At 37.2% G+C, this 20,716-nt stretch overlaps 1 long non-coding RNA gene and 1 pseudogene across 1 annotated transcript; both read right to left on the reverse strand.

Moving 5' to 3' along the window:
• Positions 1-7,768: 7,768 nt before the first annotated feature.
• Positions 7,769-9,354, reverse strand: LOC113274246. The gene is made up of 2 exons (XR_003322893.1): positions 9,206-9,354; positions 7,769-8,616 (listed from the first exon to the last, which is right to left on the reverse strand). It is a non-coding gene; the product is annotated as an uncharacterized LOC113274246 (long non-coding RNA).
• A 6,357-nt stretch (positions 9,355-15,711) lies between these two features.
• On the reverse strand, positions 15,712-15,811 carry LOC113276775 (annotated as a pseudogene).
• Between the last annotated feature and the right edge of the window lie 4,905 nt (positions 15,812-20,716).

Consider the following 20,716-nt stretch of genomic DNA (forward strand, 5'->3'; position numbering starts at 1 on the left):
TGCATCGTGGCACAGATAACAAACTGTACAGAAAGTTAAGGATGGGTTGGTGATGGACGCGACCAAAATAAACCATACCGCTAGCTGCTTCTTATTTGTTGTACATTCTCAGCCGAATTATATTTCCTGACCATACTGGCAACAAAGTTAGTGCTCAATATCTCCAATTATTAAAAGATCTTCCAAAGTATCATGAGTACGCTTGGGGATTTGCTTGTGTTGCATTCCTTATCAATTCAATTGGTACAACCTCTATGCTAGACTCTAGAAACATTATAGGAAACTTCAGTCTCTTTCAGGTGTTCCTCAATAACTTTAATTCCATTTTTAAGTTACCTGATCACGTACTTTGCTCTCTAGTTTTAGTCGATCACAGTGTCAAGTTCGGCCTATAATACCAATTTAGTTTTGAGCCGAATCTGAAAATAAAAAAGTAATTATTCTGAAAATTTCAGGTTCGTCCCATATTGGTAATTCATTTTTGAGTCGAACCTTTGTCTGTATTTTCAAGGTTTATACTGTAGTTTAAGATTTTTACTATGCACTTAATGTAGGTTTGGGTATATGATCACTTCCCTAAGTTGAAATTAAGCACACCAATTGAGGTGGTGGATGATACATTTCCAACTTCGGCCAAATATGAGTTCAAAGACCATAAGAAGAGGGATAAGCCCGAAAAGATAATCTCTTTAAGAGAAAAGTTAGACTCTTTGGATGGATACGATGTTGAATTTGAACCATATAACACAGAAGAAGAATAATATGAATTTGTTCAAGACGAAGATATGCCTTTGGGGACGTACTACGGACCGTTGTTCTATCCAAGCGAGTGTGTAATTTTCGATCCTCGTCGAGTACTCCGCCAATTTGGATTTATCGAAACAGTATCATTTGATGATAACTAAAATTTCAAGTTGTTGTTGAAGGGAAGTAAAGGCACAAAGAGTACCACCGGTTCATGGAAACCAAAATATGAGCATGAGCCATTGCTTCGTCATTGGAATGAAATGGATAACAACATGCTGAGTTGGGAGGGGTTAGAGAGTTTGCGTCAAAATCCTTGTGAAGTTGTAGATGAGTACATGGATTAGTATAATCAAGTTTCCCATCCCTTTATCATTAGTATAGAAAGTCAATATCTTGTCGAAGCTGAAATTGCAGAGGAACAAGCAAAGGAAGTTGCGGCAAAGAAAGCGTCTGACAAAAAAATCCATAGTGTATCCGAGGCAATGACGATAGTGGTAAGTGATGTCTTTATTTACTATTTTAAAAGTATTATAAAATATGAAAGTATATTCTTTTCTAATTTTTGGTTTGAAATGAAATTAGTTGTGGTCGGCAACTAAATTGTTGAAGAAAATGAAGAAGAAAATTAGTTGCAGACAGACGACATCAGTGGCTGAGCAACAAGGTTCTGCAAAGAATTGGAAGAGGTCATTCGCATAGGTCAATCCTTCAGTGCAAATAAAAAGTCAATGAAGATAACCCGGAAAGAACACGGAGGCCCAAATGGAGGTGGTAATGCATCTGATACCAGTGATGAACATGAAGGCGGAAGTAGAAGAAATGAAGGACATGGAGAAAGTAAAAGAGGTCGTGGAAATGATTGTGGAGGTGGTAAAAGAGGTCGCGAAGGTGGTCGTCGAGGTAGTGGTGCATGAATATGTTTTGTTATTGCACTTTGATGTTTTGGATTTTAGTTTAACTTTTAAGATTGTAACTTAGATTTCTGGTTTAAATGTTAGCTTATCTTTGACTTGTAGTTCCGGTTTAAATGTTAGCTATCACTCTGATGTATGGGAGGTTAGACTGTTAGGATATCTAGAAGACTATAACTTAGATTATCATCCACTTGCTTTGTGTTTTTTATATTAACAATGTTAGATTCGGCTGTCCCGTGAAGATTATTAATGGGACGAACCAAGCTACTTGTAGTTTTACATAATCCCAGCAGGTTCGGCTGATATAAAAATTTATATTTTGAGCCGAACCTAATCTGAACATGTGACTCATGAGTTGAACTTCCATGGTTCGGCCCATTCGAAAACTTGCTTTATAAGCCGAACCTTAGTTTTCAAATTCATAGATTTCGAGGAACGATTATTTTTTTGAAAAAACTAGTCGTTACTCACGTAGATTCTATATATACCCACTAGACATGCCCATATTTTATTCATATATCTGGATAAATGGAAGTTCATACTCCAAACTTTACTTTAGACGAAGATGTCTCACTATACACACATTATGTAGCATATTATCCAAAAAAGGGGTGAAGAAAGATGTATGAATGGTATAATGAGTCAGAGTTATTGGGGGAAATTCATGAAAGCTTCTGCTCCGACACCGAGAACCCTCACAACTGAGATTGTGCCGCGTTATTTTGTCGATTGTTTGATATAAGAAAACAATTTGAATATTTTATTGCTTTAGTTCGAATTGCAAGGAAAAATCGACTTAAGGGTGAAACCATTGATAAAACAGAGCGGTCACGAGAGGAATGAAGACGATAGAGGGGAAAGGATTTCGAATATGACACTCAATACCGCATCCTTGAGGACTTCCTCAAAAAACGTAGGTGATTCTAATAACCCGTATTTGGATTTTATTAAACTATTTAATATTATGTAGTGTGTATTTTATTTTGTAATAAAAATGATTATGAATGAAAACTAATGGAATTACCAAAAATATATGTAGGTTCGGCTCATAATCAAAATTATAGGACCAGCCGAACCTGACAACTTGCAAGAAAACTTGTTGGATATGTCATGTTCGGCTGAAAATGAATCCTTGAGTTTTCAGCCGAACCTGACAATTCTCACAAGTTTTCTTAGAAGTAGTTAGGTTTGGCTTAAAGTGGTGTATTAAATTTAAGCCGAATATCTCTTTGTAACTTTGGTATCAGTTTTGCATTGAGGTTCGGCCTAAAGTGGTGTATTAAATTTAAGCCGAACCTCTCTCTGTAACTTTGGTATCAGTTTTGCATTGAGGTTCGGCTTTCCCATAATTAGAAACTTGTATGTCAGTTATTAACAAACACATAAATAAGAAAAAAGAAATATTCATTCATATGGTGTATTTGAAGATATATTGTATGTCATTTATAATCTTACCTCATCCTCACAAAAAAAAAAACAACAACGATCTTATATGACAATTCCAATTAGACTTCATATTATGTTTTATGGACTTCCTAATTTTACCGTGGATTCATTTACCTCGTCCTCAATCTCCACTTGGCTCTTCATCCGTCATTACAATTACTTGATCTTTCATAAGCGAGATGTATGAAGCTTTCCAAAGGTCCATTTTCTTCGCGTAGTTTTCACTCCAATCCATCGAGTAATTATGTTGGAATCCCGGCCAAGATACTTCACAATTCAAAGGAGGTAATGGGCATCCAGGCTTAAGTTTGAGGCCAATAAAATGACATCCTTAAACAAATGCAAGAATGATTCTTCTATCCTTTAGACCATCACATGATACCACCCCTTCGTCTCCTCTTGGACCCCTCTCATGATTGCCTTTTTATTCATAGTCCAATATTTTTCATCTTTGTTCTCTTATATATAGTTGAAAACGATCTTGAAGGGCATTCTCTTTTCTTCATCTTGGTCTTGTACTTTCTCCCCGTCTTCCCAATATACACGGAACCCTTTTTATGCTTATCAACGTCTTTGCCGCTTCTCTCACAAACCATTTCAACCCGGTTCCATTGGCTTTGTTTCCCGGTCACTAGCACACAATTTATTAGCAATTCATGTTCATAAGCCCAAGCATGTGTTTCCGCTTTACTTCCCCATATCTACAGGAACACAAGGTCATATATATACTTAGAAAAACGTTTTGTATATATACTTTTAACATATAAGTAAGACATCACTGAATTTGTTACCTACCAAGTCATTTTGGAAGTGATCTCGATTATCTTCTTAAATAGTGTTAACACAGCCGAAGGTTGATCGTGCATTGGTTGAGGTTCAACAATCATGATCTACAAGAATACGGCGTGGTTAGATAACTCAAACAAAGAAACTAACTAAAGTTTCGGATAATTCGAAAATTTAGAACCAGAGAGACGAACCTGGGAAATTCTCAGAGTAAAGCTAGGTTCGGCTCATACGAAATGTAAGACAGAAGACGGACCTTTAGCTTTTAGAAGTTCGGCTAATAATTTGGGCGTACACTTAGAGCCGAACTTCTGACTTGGGTAAAAATTGAAGTTACACCACAATGTTTAGCTGACATAGTGTGAGCCGAAAGATACGCGGTCACTCAAAAAAAAAACATATAAACAATAGGTTCGGCTATCCACTGAAAGAGATCGAACAAGCCGAACCATATTTATTTTTTAAAAACTATGGGGTTCGGCTTAAAATATAATGGCCGAACCGTTCTTCCCGCGTAAAGTTCGGCTCTTATATTACAGCCGAACCCAGTATCGAACTCCGAAGAAGTTTGGAAAAATTCAATTTTTTGGAGAATTGAATCTAAAAAAGAGAGATTAGACGTCGTATACGAGTATACCTGTGTATTATTAGCAGATGGTTCTTCATTAATGTATTCGTCTTCTGGATTTGGCTCATAAAAACCATCATCTTGAGTTTTAGGTTGAGGTTCAGTTAAAGTTTGAGCAAAATCATTCTCATAATCTAAAAAGTTGGTCATATCTGGATCATTGTTGTAGTTGTTGTATATTATGTCTTTACGGGATGAAGATTCTCCCGGATCATTTGAATCACAAAAAGCCCCTAAATCTCAAAAACCCTACTTTTTGTTTTCCATTTCTTCTTCGTTTCTCAAAAACCCACTCTCTCACTCAAAAATCATATTTTTTTCTACTAATATAACACTAACAACTTAACTTATTCAATCATTAATGTTGATACATGAAAATTGTTACCCCTTAGAAGGGCTAGGGAACCCCTAAAGGGAAGCCAACCCAACATGAAACATGGGAACTTGGGACTAAAGCCCAAGTCCATTAAGAAGTTTTCACGGGGAAGAAAGGATTAGGAGGGAATTAATGGAAAAGGAGAAGGTTATAGTAGAGAAGAGGTGGCATTAGTATTAATTAAGGAGGTTTAGGACATAGGGCATGATGTCACAAAAGGAAGGGTTTTTGGAGAATCTATATAAGGAGGTACATAGTATAATAGAAGGGAGTTCTCTCTCATTCTATTCCTATAAAGTGTTGTCATTAGGTGTGACTAGGACGGGTAGGACAAATATCATATTCACCCTTCAACAATTAACATTATTAATTAATCATAATTATTAAAACTAATCATAATCATTAATACTAATTAAATAAGGATAGTTATGCCATTATCAAAAATGGTAGATAAGGGGTGATGGTGTTTTTTATTTAGTGATCCTATTTTGTCATTATTCAGTATGCCTCAAAACATGTTTTTAAAGAAAAGAAAAAGCCAAATCAAAACAAAAATGAAAACCAAATGAAACTAGTTCATAACAACCACCCACAATTTTACAAAACCATCTCAATTGACACTCCTTGAAAAATATTTGTTCCGCAATACCAGTTGTAAATAAATATCTTAACAATGTTTTTGATCTCCTCCAAAGACTTATATTTCCCATTAAAAATCTTGCATTCCTCTCTGTCCATATAGACCACTAGATTGCAAAACGGATGATGTTCCAAATTTTGCTTATGATACTATTGCTAGAGCCCTTTTTTCTGTTCCATTCCCAAATTGATTGTTTAACTTTTTGCTAACAAACCCAGCTGAGATTATAACTCTTTAGGAAAAACTACTAAATCTCCCTGATGGTTTCACAATGTAGGAAGATATGGTGATTTGATTCACCAGCTTTCTTACAAAGTAACAACCATTAATAAGAATAGAGTTCTTGTAAGTATCCAGATTGGGAGCAGCATTGTAGCATAAAGTCCACACAAAGAAGATTACCTTTTGTGAAATTTTTGGATTTTATGGGCATTATAAGGAAATAAGATCAAGCCATCTACCTCTAAAGCTTTACAAAAACACTCTAAAACAGAGAAAGGCTTTCTTCTCTGTTGCCAATGTGACGCCCTAACTCTTAAACCTGTTGAGCTAATATGATTACAACCTAAAAGAAGCACCCAATCCAGATTATCAAACTTAAGAACCATATTCACATAAAGTGCTAACAAACAAACCCAAACTCTCTAATATTATATAAATGAAAAGTCTTTCGAGTGATATGAGTATAATAATGTGTTGTTTACATAAAAAGAAAGAATACATGTACGTAGTAAAAGATACACAACAACACTAGATTCGTTAAAACTCTAAGCTACGAAACGGGTATCTTCGAGCGCTTCATTTCTTCTGATTACTGAAAAACTGAAGCGGGAACAAGTGAGCACATCATCCCAAAGAGGTGCCAATTGAAAACAAATAACACTCAAGTAATCACTAACATGCTTCACAATTCTAAAGGAATATAGTAATTTAAAGAAACGATGATGAAATAAACATTCATCAATTCACGTATCAAGAAGCAACAAGTTAAACAAACAAGCATAATATGCACAAGAGTGATTTTTCTCAAATAAAATAATATATATAATATCAAGACGGATGGCGTACCTCCATACTAGATATTATTTCCGACGGATGGCATACCGCCCTACTATCTTAATAAGCAGTAATATTCAAGCGGATGGCGTACCGCTCTACTAAATGAAATAGTTATAATAATACTATGACGGATGGCGTACCGCGCTACTAAGATAATATTCAACCGGATGGCGTACCGGCATACTTAACTTAGCTAAGAGCCGTGGGAAAACACATACACTCCTCGCAGAGAAATCTCACAATGCATATCACACACAAACACATCATAACAAACATCGTACATACAGATGCAACATATACATCATACTCAAAGATACAAGAATAGTACATCAAAGTACTCATGCACACAGAGAGTAAAGTCTCCTCATGCTCGAAGATAAAAAAAGCTTAATGATTACAAGAAGGTTACAGAGTTCCCACCTGAATTGATGACAAGCCATGCCTACCTCGAGATCCATAATCCACCGATTATTCCTTTGAATCGATCGTTGTTAATAAATGTTAACTGTTAATCACACAAGCCTCTAAGAGATTAGCCAAAAAGCTCACACAAGACTCATAGCATAATCTCATACAATTCTCTAATTATAGACTAGGCGAACTATCTAATGGTTGTAAGCCCATTTATGGTTCCACACTTTTTTATTATCTATCTTTAGACTTTAGCACATCTAAAGGTTTAGTAATTTAATTATAGAACCTTAGTAATTTAATTAAGTTGGTTCTATAGTCCACCAAATACGTATTACGAACATCTACAACTCTGCGAAGGATTCCAAAGGCTAATTCGTAACCATAACGGTCCAAATCATCAAAATAGGAAACTAGTCCTAAGCCCAAGTCCACTAAACAAGCCCATTAACTTAAGGCATGGTCCATTTGAGTCAACTAACGGTCATTAACGGTCAACATCCGATCTAATATGGTCAACGAACAGTCAACATCAATATTCAAGGTCAAAGTCCAAGTCTCGGTCAAAGGTCTAAGTCTAAGTCTAAGTCTAAGTCAGGAGATTCAACTCTGTAAAGGTCCACTAAGTCTGTTCAGAGTCGAACCGATTCAACTCTGTCAGATACACATAGTCAGCTGAGCTGACAGCTGACTGGGATGACTAGGTACAGGCCATTGGAAAGGCCTTTCTTCCATACCAAAGAATCAAACATAACACAAACTTAAACCAACAAATGCATTTCTAACATTCATTTGCAACCCTTCAGCTTAACCAAACACAACCCCTATTTCTTATTCTTGATTCTCAATCAATTGTGTTAACAACGTCATATTTCTAATTCGGCAAACTACAACAAGCTTATAACTTGTATAATCCATCTGTAATGTCATAATCAAACCTCTATCCTTCTTTATCTATTTCCACCCTTATTCAGTTCAACACATATTTTATAGGCTAGAATCATGCATCTTCATCTTCATAAAACAACTCAATTACAACAATACCAACAATTATCTAAGCTGAGTTCATCATCAATCCCATCTTGGTTTCTTCCATGCTCTGCATCTCAGTTCAACACACCACCACTATGACTCCAGTTCCATTTACACTACACCTGTACAACCAAACTCCAACAGCAGCAGCACAACACAGTACTCTTCGAAACTTCACCAACATCTGAACAACAACTCATTAAACCCAATACTGCCTCCACACCAGCAACACCACATAACTTCACAGCTACATCAACACAACTCCATCTATCTTGTTCTCAACTTCAGTCACACAATACCCCATTTCAACCCTCAATTGCTGTGATTTAATCTCAACCCCTGCGCCATCAGTCAACCTCAGTATCATCAGCTGCAATCTAAGCGTTCATATACATCATTCTAACACACCCTGTCACAATCGCTTGTCATTCCTCCTTGCATTGCCGCAACAACAGTTTCAACAACATTGTTCCTCTTATAATTCAACATCTCTGTTATATCTTAATATTCATATAACTCTTCAATTCAACTTGCGCAGCCATAACCCTTGTCACTTCATTACAAAATCATCTCCTTCCTGCAACATACAAACATCATTACCATTATCAGTTCCAACACCCTAAACTCCAACTAACATCATCTGCAGTATCACTCTAAGTAACCTCCAACTAGTTCAACAACCTCTCAACCATCACTACTACCACTTCAATTTCTTCATCAACAATGCTCTATAATACAATCCTTTCTCTAAACTTAACAACACCCATCGTTAACATCTTCTGGTCACAGAAATCTAATTCTGAATCACCAACAACAGCCCTAATTCACCAATTCATCTTTCTTCCAATACTTTTCAATTGATTCCCAATTATGAACTGAAACCCTAATTTCCATTTCTTCATTGCAGAACCTTAAATAAATAACTCAACGTCAATCACCACTTCTCAGTTTATCATCCTCATCTAAAATACCGAAATCTAGAACCCTGATTCTACCTCTTCAGTTTACTAAACCCTAACCCGAATCTCAATTTCCTAAAGAACCCAAAATTAAACCTTATGAAATCCTTTCTACCCTAATTAACAACGAACCCAAGAAACAATTCACCAAAACAAACTCGATTCATATAAAAATAACAATGAATTAAGAACCCTAATTAAGCTTACCGATTAAGTTCTTCCAGAACTCAAATCAACAACAACATCTTCACCTCCCTTCTCAAATCATCAAGATGGCAAGTTTCCTATGAAATTCCAACGCAAAAGAACCCAAATCTCTGAGATTGAAAACATCAGAGAGGAGAAGACAAAGAACAGAGAAGTAGGGGGAAAGAAGAAAGAAAGAGAAGAAGAAAAGAGAAATGATTTTCTCTTCGACACGTTTTGGATAAAACCAAATGGTTTTACTACGCCACCCAACATTTAGGATATGGGCAGCCCGGGACGGTCTAAGGTAAAAAGACAATTTTCTCCACAAACAAATCTGACGATATCTTCTTCGTCCGGTATCCGAATGACATGCTCGAGTACTCCATTTTGCATAACTTTTTGAGATCTATCCGATGGAACTAATTTCATATCTAGATCGTTGTTATATTAAGTTCTATTAATTAAAATATACGTAAGTAATCGAATCATTAGCGATTAATTCGTCTCTTGACTGGTCTAATAGCATTGACGAGCCAAAAGGATCGTTACAGACATAATCTACTGTCACCACCCATGCCAATGTTGAAATTTTAAATAACATTAATAAGATGAGCAACATCTTCCAGTTCTCTATCTTTCAATTGTCTACAAAAAGCCAATTTCAGCTTGCACCATCATAGCTTAAACAATCCTGTATAGTTGCATCCTGCAGTATACCTAACTTGAATAAAAAATGAAATAAAGACTTCAAATCTTTCCCATTCATCCATGAGTCCTTCCTAAAAAGTACTCTATCACCAACATTCACTTGCACGGTAGTATTCTGCCTCACTTCATCATTGCATTTCAAAATTCCTGCACACAAACTCTTCCCAATAGGCTTATTAGTAGAATTAGGGGAAAAGACTCATTATTTCCACCAAACTTAAAATGAACAATCTTTCTCTAGAGTCTCTGCTTCTCATTATCATACCTCCAAATTCATTTGGCATGCAATGCCTTATTCATTATTCTCAACTTTTTAATACCTACACATTTACCTTCCTTGGAAACACTACACCTTTTTTAATATTTGAATGAAACATGGAAATAAATAATTAACTGAAAGGCAATTTTTTTGAATGACGTGTCAGCTAGATGGGAGGGGCCTCATACTTAAAATATGCGTCCGTTCCTATCGTAGCCGGACCGTCTTCTTAGGCTTGTTATTGCTTGAACCCCAAAGAAATATCCTCACGGTTTTTTTTTAACTGCTTTTCAACTGAAGCTGGCATCTGAAATAAAGAAAAATAATACATTGGAAGAGAAGATAAAACAGATTTGATAACATCAATCTCCCTCCTTTGGATAAATATTTTCTCTGCCAAGTACTCAATTTCTTTTGAAACCTCCGGATAATCACATCCCACACACCAACTGCCTTAAATTTACTTCCGTATCGGATACCAAGGTACTCCATAGGGAAGAAGTTATATAACATCCAAAAAGACCAACATACTCTTTAGCATGAGAAGCATTCCCCACAGCTGCCATCACACTCCTCTTAAAATTAACTTTTAGGCCAGAAGCCAACTCAAATGCTAGCAACATATTTTTGAGATTTATCATATGATTACAATCATCATCAAGAAAGACAATAAGATCATCCGCAAATTGCGGATGATTTATATCTGAAGCATCCATAGCAGGCTTAAAACCAACAATTAAGTTCAATTCAGATGCTTTTTGAAAAAGCGGGGGTCTAACAACACCACCCAATATTTCGCTTAGCAATCTGTATGGACAAACTCGAATATATTTTTAAGAGAATCAACAAGACTCAATCAATTAAAAGTATATCAACGAGTTTATATATCTCTTCTTGATTTGATTTACTCAAACAAGAACTGCAAGTTCTAATCAAATACAAGGAATAACTTGGATGGTACCAAATACCAATATCCAAGGATCAATCAATGACAATCAATAACCAAAGGTTGGATTACTCGAATTGATGATCTAATGCACAACCTGTATTATTTCAATTACAAAGATAAACAATATAATGAGGAAATTTAAATAACACAGACACAGAAATTTTGTTAACGAGGAAACCGCAAATGAAGAAAAACCCTGGGACCTAGTCCAGATTGAACACACACTGTATTAAGCCGTTACAGTCACTAGCCTACTCCAAGCTAACTTCGGGCTGGACTGTAGTTGAATCCCAATCAATCTCCCACTGATCCAAGGTACAATTATGCTCCTACGCCTATGATCCCAGCAGGTACTGCGCACTTGATTCCCTTAGATGATCTCACCCACAACTAAGAGTTTCTAGGACCCAAAATCGCAGGATTTGACAATAAACAAATCTATCTCCCACATACAAATCTATCAAAGGATCAATCTGTCTCTCACAGATAAACCCTAAAGGTTTTGTTCCGTCTTTTGATAATAATCAAGGTGAACAGGAACCAATCGATAATCCGGTCTTATATTCCCGAAGAACAGCCTAGATTTATCAATCACCTCACAACAATCTTAATCGTATGGTAGCGAAACAAGATGTTGCGGAATCACAAACAATGAGACGAATATGTTTGTGATTACTTTTTATATCTTGCCTATCAGAGATATTAATCTCAAGCCAATCAATATGATTGTACTCGTACTATAGAAGATGCAAGATCAGATCACACAACTACGATAAAAGTAGTATCGGTCTGGCTTCACAATCCGAATGAAGTCTTTAAGTCGTTAACCTGGTTTTAGAAGAAGAAAACCAAAGGTTAAAGGAGAATCGACTCTAGCACGCAAATTAGTATCACACTTAAGGTGTGGGGATTAGTTTTGCACAATACTAGATGTCTCCTTTATATAGTCTTTCAAATCAGGGTTTGCAATCAATGTTAGCTTAGTAACAAAGCATTCAATATTCACCGTAATATGAAAACCTGATTTAGTTTTAAGCTAATATTTCTCAACCGTTAGATCGAAAACTTAGCTTGTTATACACACTTGACAATGCACGCTTCTAGGTTTGTTACCCGTACCCAAACGTATGCACTTGTTGGTTCAATAATAGTTAACCAAAAGGTTAGCCATATGAGAATTTCATATCAACCATGTTCTTCTTCACCATAACTAGTTCAAATGACTTCAAATGAACTAGTTAGAGAGTTGTTCAATTTTAAGGAAATCTCATGTACTACACAAGACACAATTGAAACAAAGATGATTTGATTCACTTGAATCGGTTCATGAACTTTTATAGCCACGGTTTGCAATGTGCATTCCTTAGTCTTTTTAAGTTTAAGTTCAGAAATCATCTTCAGATATATAACCTTCTCAAGTTCGCAGACTAGGTTCGCGGACTTAAGTTACCGAGCAGAGTTTACAAACTCCAGCAGAAATTCTCGGGTTTGAGAACTTCGCCGGTTCGTGATAGACACATTTTTGTGTCTAATTTGTCTCGATTCTATATATTGTTAGAGCTCATTTTTGTACTTATTATGGTGTTTTATGTGTGTATAGGTATTTTTGGCCAATAAACATTTTTGGAAAAATCGGCTCGAAAAGTTGTCTAAAGCACCTGGAGGAAATGATATTCGGACCCCCGGTTTGGATAAGGGGCACCCCAAGGACACCCCTTAAGGCAGCTGCTAAAGGCACCCCTACTCTGGATAGGGGGGACCCTTTATCTTCACCAGAATTTTGGCGCGAAAAAACTGAATTCAAATTCAGTTTTGTAGCGGAATTTTCAGGCGAGATTTTGCTGGAGTTTTGACCGGATTCAATGGGCTCTTTGGATTGGATATATCCTGTTATGACTAAACAGGTCTGGTAGGTGTGATTGGATCGAATGAGTTGGACTAGATAAGCCGGGAGAAGGAAACAGAGGTGTTGCAGTCACGGGTTTCTGTTGGAGTATTTTTTTCGACAATTCAGGGAGATTAAAGGCTAGAAAAGCTTCCCCAACATTCGTAGTTATCTAATAAAAAGTTTGGAAGTATTGGGAGAGGTCAAATACGCGTGAAGAGAGTTTGGCAGAAAGAAAACTCTGAAACTTGCTGTGGAGATAAACCAATATTTTGGGGGAGATTTAATCGAGCTGTGGCCTATAAAAGGAGAGGGGATAAGTCATATAAGAGGGATGAAACCTTAGGAGAAGTTTAGAACACCACAGAGCTCCAGAGATCGAGTTGCAGGAAAAATACCTTATTCTGATGTTGCTGCTGAAGAAGGAGAAAACGAAGAACATTGGACCTACAGAGACAGTCGCATTTGTGCTACACTAGAAAACTATCGTTCTTCTACAGTCTTAGAAGCTTGTAACAGTGACGTCTGTAACACCCTTACAACATTGCAAATCTCTGTGTTACGCAATTTCTTCAATAAAACACCTTTTTGAGCTATGGATTATTATTTTGTGTGTGTTTTTGATATGAGAAGCTAAACCCCATTGCTGAGGCGATAGAGGAAGCTATTTTTCCAACAAAAAGTGGTATATTCTTATTTATTTATTTATCGCAATTATTTTTATGATTGTTTTTCCTTGAGTGAAAATTGTTTGAATGATTCTTGTTAAGCAATTGTTATTTCTTTTGATAGAGCATGCTTGGACCTAGGTTTTTGATGTTTTATGCTTCGGATTTACATTTGTTATTTTGAGAATCTACTTGTTGCAATAGTTTAGAATCAAATTGAACGAAAAAATTGCATGAATACAAAGATTGGATTAAATCACTTTAAAATTGGAAAATAGTGGAATCTTAGCCTCAATGTTCTTTTAATATTGATACCAACTTTGTCGGTGTTTGTTATAATTATTAGCGAGTTTTCTATTTAGTTTTTAATTTAAGTCTAAAGTTATCCTTCACAAGTTCGAGAATCGAATCACTTTTTACCACTATCTACAAATCACATCAATTTTTGGCGCCGCGGACGCGGACTTGTTTTTAGGGTTTTAGATTTATTTTATTTTTATAATTTTTGTTCTTTTTTATGTTTCTGGGTATTTATGTTGTGTCTACAGGTTCTGGATCATAAAGAAAATTGAGCCAAAGAGTTTGGTGATTTCATAAAGACTTGGAGCTAAAGATTAAAGCAAAAAGAACAGAAAATAATACACTTTTATTTTAGACAATTTTAGTTTAGGGTTTGTTTATTTTCTTTAAAAAAAAAACTGTATTAGGGTTTATTATTTTTGTATTTTTTTTTTTTTCGTTTTGGACTTTTGGACTTTGGGACATTATTTTTTTTATTATTACCCTACGGAAGGGTACTTTAAATATAAACTGTTTGCAGAGAAGGAGGACAATTACGATATTGTTTCTGCACCTTGGGTTCGTACACTAGACATCGGAGTCAGTGGCCCGAGTCGACTACAACCGATTCATCCCCCGTCTGGAACGAGAGGTAAGATTCTAAACACTCGCGAATCCCCTGTCAGCGAGTTACTGGACTCCTTCGTATGCATATATGTTGAGGACTGAATACGGACATTTACTTTTCTAGTAAAGGGCAAGGCCTGGCCATACAAGATAAGGGTTCGGATTTCATCACCGTTCTCTTCTTGCCCGCTTGAGGAACACGTAACCTACGCGAACCTAAGCCTAAAATTTTGACTAGAACGAGGCCGATAGGGTAACGAGCTTAACAGGAAAGTCATTCGAAAAATATTGGTTACTCTTTTAAGTATACTTCGAAGTTCTTGACGGTTTCTGTAAGTTGAATGCGTGACTGCGCCACCTTGTAATACCGGTGAGGCCTTGGGTATCAAATCTCCACCGAGCTTCCCTCGCCTCTATTCAACTTACATTAACTCGGATTGATTCCAGAGGGGTTTGCTTAAATTGTAACGAATTCCCGTTAGAAGGATTAGAATCTGGTCTAGAAACAATCTAAGTGGAGCCATCATGCTTTTTGTTTGCTAGAAATCAATAGGTTTGATTTGGTTGAGTCGGCCTTGATCTGTGTTTGCTTACCCTTCCAATTTAGAAAATTCTATTGTATGCCTGAACGTAAAAGAGAAGCACTAGGTAGATTTGTTAAACAGAAACCTAGTAGTTCGAAGCGTCTCGATTACCTTAATCTAGAAAGTCCGACTTTTGAAGAGTCTGTTTTTGAACGTCCTTTGACTGAGGAGAGAATCCCTGCTGCTCCGATAGCGCCAGAAATGGAAACTTTGAAAGCTTTGTTGAATCCAACTAGGACTACTCGTCCTTCGTGTATTAAGTTAGCTGAAACGGAGGCACCCTATGAACTGAAACCTGGGACCTTACTGATGCTCCCAATCTTTTTAGGGAAAGAAAATGAAAACCCTTATTACCATGTTAGGGATTTTAAGGAAATTTGTAGTACTCTAAGAATTAGAGGCTTAGATGATGATGCTTTGAAACTTAGGTTATTCCCATTTTCCCTGAAAGATAAGGCCAAGTCGTGGCTATATAGTTTGGAATCCGAGTCAATTGAGACATATGGACAACTTACATCTGCCTTTTTCAATAAGTTTTTCCCTAGGCACAAAACATCGTCTATTAGGACGCAAATATGCACATTTTCACAACAAGAGGGAGAATCTTTATATAGGTATTTGGAAAGGTTCAATGATTTATTATCCCAGTGTCCTCATCATGGTTTAGAAAAGGTTAGGCTAGTTCAGATCCTTTATGAGGGTTTAGATTATTCCACAACGACCATGGTTGAGTCTCTATGCACTGGTGGATTTGAAAACCAAACTGTTGATGCGGCGATTGGAATTTTTTAATGAAATCGCCGAAAAAACCCAGCAATGGGAAAATAGTAGGGCACCCCAGAAAACAATTCTTTTAAGTAGAGGAAACGTTAATAGGGTAGAAGGAGGCTATGAATCAGATGCCAAAATTGCTGCTATAGCAAAAAGGTTAGAAGCCTTAGAAGTGGGCCAGACTAGTGGTAGAGTGGAGCCTTTTTGGGAAGGCCAGAATATTGAAGAGCAGGCCAATGCTCTTTATAATAACACTAGATTTGATAACCGTCAAAAGATTGACCCATATTCAGAAACCTATAATCCTGGTTGGAGAAACCATCCGAACCTTTCGTGGTCTAAGGGCCAAAGTCAAGGTCAGTTTAGTAATTCTAATGCTCCCCCAGGTTTTGGCTATACTAAGAATCCTTCAGGACTAGCTCAGTTTCAGAATCAGTCAGATAAGAAAATCCTAAGTTTAGAGGAATCTCTCGCCTTGTTAACTCAGCAAACTGCAAAATTCAGTTATCCGTAGAACAGAGTCTACAAGCTAGTAACAGGATAGGACAAGAAAATAGTCAGGCTATTTCCGAGTTAAAAACCCAGGTTGGTCTGATAAGTGATTCTTTGAGAGAAAAAGGTAAGTTTCCTAGTCAAACACAACCCAACCCTAGAGGAGTTCATGAATTAGGTGCAAAACCATCGAATCAATTGAATGCTGTTAGAACCCTTAGAAGTGGTAGAGTTGTAGACAATAAGGTAACCATGCCCGATAGTGAACATACTGTAGTTCACCCCTCAGGATCTCACCTCTCAGGACCAGTAGCTGAAGAGACTGATAAAGTTTCTGATGATGTGAATTCGGTTCCTGAAAGGTCTGATTTTACCTAGAGCCCCATTTCCTCAGCTATTAGTACCAACAAAGAAGGAATCGAACTTTAATGACATAGTGGAGGTTTTTAAGCAAGTTACCATAAACCTTCCCTTATTAGATGCAATTAGGAAATTCCTGCTTATGCCAAGTTCCTTAAGGATATGTGTACGCGAAAGCGAAAACTTAGCGTCCATAAGAAAGCCTTTTTAGCTAGTCACGTAAGTTCAATCATTCAGAACACCACAACTCCAAAGTACAAAGACCCAGGTTCTCCTACCATTGCTTGCACAATAGGTAACTTCCGGGTAGAAAAAGCTTTACTTGACTTAGGAGCCAGTGTGAACTTACTGCCATTCCATGTATACTTACAGCTAGGACTTGGTGAAATGAAACCTACTCAGATGACACTGCAGTTAGCTGATAGGTCTGTTAAAATCCCTCGAGGTGTTATCGAGGATGTTCTTATTGAGGTCGACAAGTTTATTTATCCAGTGGATTTCGTGGTCCTAGATACCCAACCTGTCCCTGACCCAGAGAACCAGATACCTGTGATTTTAGGTCGCCCATTTTTAGCTACGTCTAATGCGATCATTAACTGTCGAAATGGTGTGATGAGTTTATCTTTTGGTAATATGACTATGGAGATGAACATTTTTAATGTCAGTAAGCAACCTCATGAGCTAGATGACACATGTGTTGAGAGGTGAACATGATAGAAGCCTTAATTCAGGAGTCATTACCAAACATTTTGTCTGAAGACCCATTAGAAAGTTGTCTATCCCATTTTGGTTTAGATTTTGACGACGATAGCACTATTGAACATGTGAATTCTCTATTAGATTCTACCCCCGTGTTAGACACTGATAGATGGAAAGCTAGGTTCGAACCATTACCAGTTTCTGAGACTACCCTAATTCCTTCTTTAGAAGAGCCCCCAAAGTTGGACCTTAAACCACTACCCGATACTCTAAAGTATGTGTTTTTAGGACCATCTGAGACTTTACCTGTGATTGTAGCTTCCGATTTGGATAGTGATCAGGAAAGTAGGCTAGTAAATGTACTTCAAGACAATAAGGAAGCTTTAGGGTGGACTATAGCAGACATTAAGGGTATAAGTCCTACTGTGTGTATGCATCAGATTCATTTAGAGGAAGACTCCAAACCTTCTAGGGAGATGCAAAGTCGACTGAACCCTGACATGAAAGAGGTAGTTCGAAAAGAGGTGCTTAAGTTGTTAGATGCGAGTATTATTTACCCAATTTCAGACAGTAAGTGGGTCAGCCCTGTTCAGGTTGTCCCAAGAAATCAGGTATCACTGTAGTCCAGATTGATAATATTGAATTAATCCCAACCCGAGTGACCACGGGATGGCGTGTGTGTATTGACTATAGGAAATTGAACAAGGTCACAAGGAAGGATCACTTTCCCCTTCCTTTTATCGACCAAATTCTAGAGCGATTAGCTGGACATAGTCACTATTGCTTCTTATATGGCTACTCCGGTTATAATCAGATCGTTATTGCACCAGAAGACCAAGAGAAAACCACTTTTACCTGTCCCTTTGGTACCTTTGCGTATAGACGCATGCCTTTCGGGTTATGTAATACCCCTGCGACTTTTCAGCGTTGTATGATGAACATATTTTCTGATATGGTAGAACGGTTTTTAGAGGTCTTTATGGATGATTTTTCAGTATTTGGTTCATCTTTTGATGAGTGCTTGCATCATTTGACATTAGTGTTGACTAGGTGTAAGGAAAAGAATTCAGTGCTTAATTGGGAATAATGCCATTTCATGGTTGAATCAGGAATTGTCTTAGGGCACATCGTTTCTTCAAAGGGTATAGAGGTAGACAAAGCCAAAGTTGACCTTATTAAGACTTTACAGGTCCCAAAAACCGTAAAAGATATTAGGTCATTCTTAGCGCATGCAGGTTTTTACCGTCGATTCATTAAGGATTTTAGCTTGATTTCTAGACCTCTTTGCAATTTGCTCGCAAAAGATGTTAAGTTTGTCTTTGATGATGCTTGCTTAAAGGATTTTGATAAGCTTAAAACTTTACTCACTACTGCCCCGATAGTCAAGGCACCTAACTGGAACCTACCCTTTGAGATTATGTGTGATGCTTCAGATTATGCTATAGGCGTTGTGCTAGGTCAGCGAGAAAACAAATTACTCCATGTGATTTACTATGCTAGCAAAACTCTGAATGATGCCCAAATGAACTATAAAACTACCGAGAAGGAATTGCTAGCCATCGTGTTTGCCTTGGATAAGTTTAGATCTTATTTATTAGGTTCTAAGATCGTAATCTATACTGATCATGCTGCTTTGAAGGAATTGCTAGCCATCGTGTTTCCCCGGCAGCGGCGCCAAAAATTGATGTGATTTGTAGATAGTGGTAAAAAGTGATTCGATTCTCGAACTTGTGAAGGATAACTTTAGACTTAAATTCAAAACTAAATAGAAAACTCGCTAATAATTATAACAAACACCGACAAAGTTGGTATCAATATTAAAAGAACATTGAGGCTAAAATTCCACTATTTTCCAAGTTTAAAGTGATTTAATCCAATCTTTGTATTCATGCAATTTTTCCGTTCAATTTGATTCTAAACTATTGCAACAAGTAGATTATCAAAAGAACAAGTGTAAATCCGAAGCATAGAACATCAAAAACCTACAAAAATATTATACAACATACAAAATCGCCTCGATGGTCAATCAAGGTAAACAGGGTCCTCCAGAGAGACCTCCTCAACATCACCTGTAGGAAAAGGCTTTAAAAGGGGCTTCAATCGCTGACCGTTAACCTTCGAAGAACTACTACCATATGGTGTCTCAATCTCAACAACGCCATGAGGAAAAATAGTACGGACCACAAAAGGACCGGTCCACCGAGAGCGCAACTTCCCGGGGAATAGATGCAACCGAGTGTCATATAGAAGAACTTTTTGACCTGGAGAAAATGACTTTCGTAAAATATTCCTATCATGCACAAGTTTCATTTTGTTCTTATACTCCTTAGCACTATCGTATGCATCTCTACGAATCTCGTCCAACTGATTGAGCTGGAGATTTCTTTGAGCTCATGCCTTGTCAAGTGAAAAGTTCAAGTTCTTAATAGCCCAATAGGATCGATGCTCTAACTCAACAGGAAGGTGACATGCCTTGACAAACACTAAACGATAAGGTGACATTCCAATGGGTGTCTTAAACGCAGTACGGTAAGCCCACAAGGCATCAGTAAGCCTCGACGACCAGTCTTTCCTATTTGGATTAACTGTTTTCTCTAAAATACGCTTAATTTCCCTATTGGAGACCTCTACCTGACCACTAGTCTGTGGGTGATATGGGGTAGCTACTTTGTGGGTAATACCATATTTTTTCATTAAAAGTGAAAACGGTCTATTAAAAAAGTGTGAACCTCCATCACTAATTATAACTCGCGGCGTACCAAAACGTGTAAGTATATTCTCTTTCAAAAACTGGACTACGACCCTGTGGTCGTTCGTTTTACACGGAACCGCCTCAACCCACTTAGACACATAGTCTACAACGACAAGTATGTAAAGATAACCAAACGAAATAGGAAATGGACCCATAAAATCAATGCCCCACACATCAAAGACCTCAATCACTAAAATAGGGTTCAAAGACATCATATTTCTACGGGAAATGGTTCATAACTTCTGGAAACGCTCACAAGAAACACAATGACTATGGGAATCTTTAAACAACGAAGGCCAGTAAAATCCACACTGCAAAATCTTAGCAGCAGTCTTCTTAGCACTAAAATGACCCCCACATGCATGTTCATGACAAAAGGAGATAATACTAGACTGGTCACTCTCAGATACACATTTCCTAATAATCTGGTCCGGACAATACTTAAACAGATAAGGATCGTCCCAAAAGAAATGCTTAACCTCGGCTAAAAACCTAG

The sequence above is a fragment of the Papaver somniferum genome, chromosome 4, assembly GCF_003573695.1.
Source record: "Papaver somniferum cultivar HN1 chromosome 4, ASM357369v1, whole genome shotgun sequence".
In the NCBI taxonomy this organism is placed as follows: Eukaryota; Viridiplantae; Streptophyta; class Magnoliopsida; order Ranunculales; family Papaveraceae; genus Papaver; species Papaver somniferum.